Source organism: Choloepus didactylus, chromosome 6 (genome assembly GCF_015220235.1).
Source record: "Choloepus didactylus isolate mChoDid1 chromosome 6, mChoDid1.pri, whole genome shotgun sequence".
Classification (NCBI taxonomy): domain Eukaryota; kingdom Metazoa; phylum Chordata; class Mammalia; order Pilosa; family Megalonychidae; genus Choloepus; species Choloepus didactylus.
This window is the reverse complement of record NC_051312.1, coordinates 30,984,982-30,992,128: the sequence shown is the minus strand read 5'-3', so window position 1 is coordinate 30,992,128 and position 7,147 is coordinate 30,984,982. Positions and strand designations below refer to the sequence as shown.

Here is a 7,147-nt window from a genome sequence, read left to right as displayed (position 1 = left end):
GATGTTCTATATATGTCTGTTAAATCCAATTCATTTATCAGATTGTTTAGGTTTTCAATTTCCTTATTGGTCCTCTGTCTGGTTGATCTGTCTACAGGAGAGAGTGATGTGTTGAAGTCTCCCACAATTACTGTGGAAACATCCGTTGCATCCTTTACTTTTGCCAGTGTTTGTCTCATGTATTTTGTGGCACCTTGATTGGGTGCGTAAAAATTTATGATTGTTATTTCTTCTTGTTGAATTGCCCCTTTCATTAGTATGTAGTGGCCTTCTTTGTCTCTCCTAACATCTGTACATTTCAAGTCTATTTTATCTGAGATTAATATTGCTACTCCTGCTTTCTTTTGGCTGTAGATTGCATGAAATATTTTTTTCCATCCTTTCACTTTCAATTTCTTGGTGTCCCTGTGTCTAAGATGAGTCTCTTGTATGCAACATATTGATGGTTCATATTTTTTGATCCATTCTGCCAATCTTTATCTTTTGATTGGGGAGTTTAATCCATTTACATTCAGTGTTATTACTGTGAAGGCATTTCTTGAATCAACCATCCTATCCTTTCGTTTATGTTTGTCAGATATATTCCTCCCCCCACACCTTAATGTCCTTTATGGAACCAATATTGAATCTCTTTAGTACTGAACCCTTCTCCGTATCTCTCTCTCCTTTCTTTATTTCTCTGTCTGTAGGGCTCCCTTTAGTATCTCAAGTAGGGCAGGTCTTTTATTAGCAAAATCTCTCAGCACTTGTTTGTCTGTGAAAAATTTAAGCTCTCACTCAAATTTGAAGGAGAGCTTTGCTGGATAAAGTATTCTTGGTTGGAAATTTTTCTCTCTCAGGATTCTAAGTATGTCATGCCACTGCCTTCTCGCCTCCATCGTGGCCACTGAGTAATCACAAGTTAGTCTTATGCTGTTTCCTTTGTATGTGTTGAATTGCTTTTCTCTTGCTGCTTTCAGAACTTGCTCCTTCTCTTCAGTATTTGACAGTCTGATCAGAATATGTCTTGGAGTGGGTTTATTTGGATTTATTCTATTTGGAGTTTGCTGGGTACTTATGCTTTGTGTATTTATATTGTGTAGAAGGTTTGGGAAATTTTCCCCAACAATTTCTTTGAATACACTTTCTAGACCTTTACCCTTCTCTTCCCCTACTGGGACATCAATGAGTCTTATATTTGGAAGTTTTATTTTATCTATCATATCCCTGAGATCCATTTTGAGTTTTTCAATTTTTTCCCCATTCTTTCTTTTGTTCTTTCATTTTCCATTCTGTGATCTTTGAGGTTGCTGATTCATTGTTCAGCTTCCACTAGTCTTGTACTATGAGTATCCAGAATCTTTTTAATTTGGTCAACAGTTTCTTTTATTTCCATAAGGTCATCTATTTCATTATCTACTCTTGCAATTTCTTCTTTATGCCCTTCTAGGGTCTTCTTCATGTCCTTTATATCCTGTGCCATGCTGTTCTTCATGTCCTTTATATCCTGTGCCATGCTCTCATTTTTTGTCTTTAGTTCTTTGATTAATTGCTCCAAGTACTGTGTCTCCTCTGTTCTTTTGATTTGGGTGTTTGGGTTTGGGTTATCCACATCATCTGGTTTTTTCATATGCTTTAGAATTTTCTGTTGTTTTTGGCCTCTTGGCATTTGCTTAACTTGATAGGGTTCTTTTAGGATATGTAGGATTATCCAAAGATGAATCTCTAATTTGTCAGATCTACAGCTTGCTGATGTACACTTTCTCTAACTAACCAGCAGATGGCATCCGTGAGTCACCTATTATTCTCAAGCCAATTCTCCCCAACTTTGTCTTTAAGGTTTGTGGGGGTCTGCTTCCTGTGGGGTCCAATTGGTGCACCAAGTTTGGGTGTGTTGTTGGTGCTATCTGCCCTGAATGTGGGTCGTGTGTCTGAGCAGTTAGGGATGGAGGGCAGCTTTAATAATCAAACCTCCTAGGTGTTCCTGGAGATTTAAGGCTGTTGCAAGAGTCTAAACCTTCATTTCAGTCTCGCCACAGATCGTCTCTGCCACTGACCCACAAGTTTTGGTACTGGCGTATGGTTCCTGGGATTTCTGAGTGGGTTCCTCTTCCAAGCTTTGCCCTTCTAGGGCCTCTGCTGAGGGAAGGTTGTACTATGTCACAAGTGCATGCCATCCCTCAAGGGAAGTTCTGGGCCACCAGGCCATGTAGGTGTGTTCCCAGCCTGCTGTAAGGATGGCCGTATGGGGCGTGCCAATTTCCTCCTTTTCACACAGCTCCACCTTCCCAGCTCCGGGACAATTAGCTGTGGGTGTGTGAAAGGCTATTGTCCATGCCCGACACTGTGGTGTGTGCAGGTGACTCGGGAAACACCCCCATCACACCGGGTTTCTTGGCACGGCTCTGGGCTGAAGCCCCCGTGCTGGGCAGGAGTGTTCCCAGCCCACTGGGAAGATGACTGCAAGGGGCATGGCTTTTTTCCCCTTTTGGCTAGCCTCTGCCTTCCTTGCTCTGAGACAATGAGCAGTGGGTGTGTGAAAGGCTATCTTTCATGCCAGAAACTGAGGTGTTCGCACAGCCCATTCCTGCCACGCTTCACTGTGTGGTTTTTGCTGCTGTGTCTGCAGCCACTTTTGTTTTTTTTAAAAAAAGAACTAGCCCACCTCCAAATGCCAACCCTCGGTTTCCCCATACCACAGCGTGGCTGCTGTATATTCAGCGGCTTACACACTCATTTCAGAATGCAGACTCCCAGTTTCACCAAGTGCATGGTCCTTGTGCATTTAGCAGACCTTGTCCAGCTGGTGCATTGCTGGAACTGGTGTTCTGGATCACTTTCTGGCTTTTACCTAGTATTTTTCTAGGAGGTTTTTTATTGCCCTGTCTCACCTAGTCGCCATCTTAGGTTCTCCCAGCATCCTTTCTTGATAAAAACATTTAGAAAAATAAGAATAAAAGGAAAATTCCTCAATATGATAAATGGCATATATGAAAACCTAATAGCTGCCTCTGTATTCAATGGTAGAGACTGAAAGCTTTCCTCTAAGACATGGAACAAGACAAGGATGCTCTTGATCACTGCTGTTATTCACCATTGTACTAGAAGTTCTTTCCAGAGCAATAAGGCAAGAAAAAAGAAATAAAACACATCCAAATTGGAAAGTAAGAAGTAACACTTTCATTCTTTGGAGATGACATGACCCTTTATACAGAATGCCACACAAAGAGAGCAACTAGAGCAATTAAACAAGATCAGCAAAGAGAAGGGTACTAGATCAACATGCAAAAATCAGTAGTGCTTCTATACACTAAGTACTGAGCAATCTGAGGAGGAAATCAAGATAAAAATTCCATTTACAATAGCAACTGAAAGAATCAAATGTCTAGGAATATATTTAACCAAGGATATAAAAGCCCTGTATGCAGAAAACTACAAAACATTGTAAAAAGAAATCATAGAAGACCTAAATAAATGGAAGGACTTTCTATGTTCATGGATTCAAAGACTACATATTGTTAAGATAGCTACCCAAATTAGGATTTGACTTGAAATTGACAGATTCAACACAATCCCAATAAAAATCCAAACATCATACTTTGCAGAAATGGAAAAGCCAATTATCATATGTATTTGGTAGGGTAATGGGCCCCAAATAGACAAAAACATCTTGAAAAAGAAGAATAAAATTGGAGGACTCACACTTCCTGATTTTAAAGCACATTACAAAGCTACAGCAGTCAGAACAGCATGGTACTGGCATAAAGATAGATGTATCATCAAATGGAACCAAATTGAGAGGTTAGAAATAGGCCCCCAAATTTGTGCTATATTCCTCTTCACTGGAATCACTGCCCAATCCATCTTCTACCCTGGCAGATTTCTTGTCATATGAACATTCACAGGCTTTGTCTGTAGGCACAGCTCCTTTCCATTGGGGTAAGATAGTAAAAAATGCTTCTTGCCAGTCTCTTATTTCAGGTATTCCAGAATAATCTCAAACACATGATTAACTGCCAAAACTTTTTGACTATTCATCTTAACAAAATTTCCAAGGGAGAGCTGTGCACGATCAATTCCATGATCTGATGCTTGTTTATGTGTGTGCCCCTTGTGATGATTGTGATCTACTAATTCTCCAATCACACAGGCCTTTGATTCATCTAATTCATTCAGTACGTTAGGTGAATCAGATGTAAGATAAATCAGGTCTTCTTTCTTTATGAGTTCACTATAGTGCTCTGGTTTGATGTAGATATCCTTTCAGTTAACCCATTTTTGACATTTGTCAACTGTCCTCCATGGCTTGTCAAGTAAAACTGCACAAGATGCAATGCACAATGGTTTTCTGCATAACATTGTTGAATCTGCTTATGAAGTTTCTTAATGTCGTTTAATACCATCAAGTCATCAAAACTACATTCAGTTAGGCAAAATGTGCTGTGAACAACATCTCTTCAAACATGTTTTCTGTCATTTCAATCTGAGTTTGATTCCAGCTGACATTGTTACTCAAGTTTTTTTCTTTTGCATTTTTCTTTCTGCTTTTGTTTGTAGAGTTCTTATTGTTCTTCGCATTGTTTCTGTTTTATAAGCTTCTTCATTTGTTGTTTAGATATTGGGTCAAACCATTCACCTAATTTTTGCTTCTGGCTCTCCTCTTGATCTTTATTTAAGTTTTGCTTTCTTTCAGCATTGGAAATCTCAATAAATGTTGGCAACATTTCAGATGGCATTTTTGGTGCTTCAAACCAAAAAGTTGGTGAGGAATGCAAGAACCATGCTCTGGAAGCCTTTTGGAGTGGTCTTTGTGCCACTCACGAGTCCTTCTTCAGAAACTTCAACTCCCAGCTGGCCAGTTGATTTCTGACAAGGCTGCCAAGTCCACTCAACTGGGAAAGAACAGTCTCTTCAACACATGGTGCTGGAAAACTGGACATCCGTATACAAAAGAATGAAAGAAGACCCATATCTCACACCATGTACAAAAATTAACTCAAAATGAATCAAAGACCAAAACACAAGAATCAGGAAAATAAAACTCCTAGAAGAAAATGTAGGGAAACCTCTTCAGGAACTTGTATTAGGCAATGGTTTCTTAGACTTTATATCCAGCCACAAGCTACAAAAGAAAAAATAGCTAAATAGCAAGTCATCACAATTAAAAACTTCTGTGTATCAAACGACTTTACCATGAAAGTGAAAAGACAACCTACTCCATTGGAGAAAATATGTGGAAGCCACATGTACGATAAGAGTTTAATATCCAGAATATATAAGGAAATACTACAACTCAACAATAAAAAACAAACAACCCAATTAAAAAAAATGGGTGAAAGTTTTCAATAAACATTTTTCTAAAGAGGACATACAAATGACTAAAAAGCACATGCAAAGGTGCTTTGCATCACTATCTATTAGGGAAATACAAATAAAATCACAATGTGAAATCATTTTACACCCACTAGAATGAAAAAAAGAATTACAAGTGTTGGAGAGGATGGGAGAAATAGGAGTACTCATTCATTGCTGGGGGGAATGTAAAATGGTACAGCTGCACTGGAAAAGAGTGTAGCAGTTCCTCAGGAAGCTAACTATAGAATTACCATATGATCCAGCAATCATCATACTAGGTCTTTACCCAGAAGAGCTGAAAGCAAGGACTCAAACAATTATTTGCACACTGATGTTCATAGTGGCATATTCACAATTGCCAAAAGATGAAAGCAACCCAAGTGTCCAACATCCAATGAATGGATAACAAAATGTGGTATATACCTAAAATGGAATATTATTCCTCCATCAAAAGGAGTGAAGTTTGATACAAGCAACAACATGGATGAACTTTGAAGATATTATGCTGAGTGAATGAAATATACCAGACACAGTAGGACAAATATTGAATATTGTATGATCTCACTGTCCACATTCTATCATTACAGTCTGGTTCAGAGTCCAGCAGTTTAGTTCATTTGCTCACAGGCTGATTGAGGCTTTTACATGCTGGTCACTTCTCTGTCTATGCTTCTAATTAAGGCAGCATTGTGGGGACAGAGGAGGTATTTGCTAGTGGAAGAGATAGTGAGAATGGGAGTGAGGAGGGACATCTGGGAGAGGAATTAATACAGAAGAGGCAGAGGTGACAGAAAAGGAAAAGGCAGTTTGCAAGCAGCAAGGCTATCACATATTCCCCACTGTTCCTGGATGAAGCACAGATGAACTAGACCTTATGTGGTCCTCTTCTGGTCTCTGAATAATCTCTCAGGCTAATTTGTATAAAATTTTCCTTAATTTCTCTAGCGGATTAAAAAATAGATTGAGTTCAAATGCAGATGAGATTTATGTGTTTGTGTAGGGAAATAAATATACCTTTGAATTTTATTGAAAGGGCATAGTTATTTATAACCCTTGACTTATATGTTCTGTACCTAGAAATAGTGTAGGGTGGTGCTTAGAGCGCAGGCTCTGTGGTAGGGCTGCTGGAATTCAAATCTCGCTCCACTGCTGTGTAACCTTAGGCAACATCATTCACTTCTCTGTGCTTCTCTTTCCTCCTATATAAAACAGGAGAGATAATGATAAGATCACAGGTTTGTTGTGAAATTAAGTGAAATAATGCATGTAAAGCACTTATACAGTGCATAGAATAGTACATACTTTGAAATAAATGTTATTATTAATAACCAAAATGTTTGAGCATTTGATGCTGAGGAGCACAGTATGTCCAATAGGCTGGATTGTAAAGATCCAGAAATGGATAGCACAATACTACTTGATGGTAGCACAATATTTTAAGGAAACTGAACAAAGCTGACCATGAGTATGGTTGAAAGATGAAGACTAGGAGCATATATGACATTAGAAGGAAAGATAGAAGATAAGGATTGGGACTGTATAACTTAGTGAAACCTAGAGAGGACAATGATAGTGATTAAATGTACAAATATAAGAATGTTTTTACATGAAGGAGAACAAATGAATGTCAACATTGCAAGGAGTTGAAAATTGGATGGTATATAGAGAAATATAATCAATGGAAATGAGATTCTACAGTTAATAGTAACATTGTAATATACTTCCATGAAATGCAACAAAGGCAATATACAAAAGCTAAATTTTACTTAGGGGGGATATAAGAGAGGGGTATGGGATCCATAGAATTATTGTT

The 7,147-nt window shown here is 38.5% G+C and overlaps 1 pseudogene; it reads right to left on the bottom strand.

Moving 5' to 3' along the window:
- Nucleotides 1–3,781: 3,781 nt before the first annotated feature.
- LOC119536879 lies at nt 3,782–4,715 on the bottom strand (annotated as a pseudogene).
- Between the last annotated feature and the right edge of the window lie 2,432 nt (nt 4,716–7,147).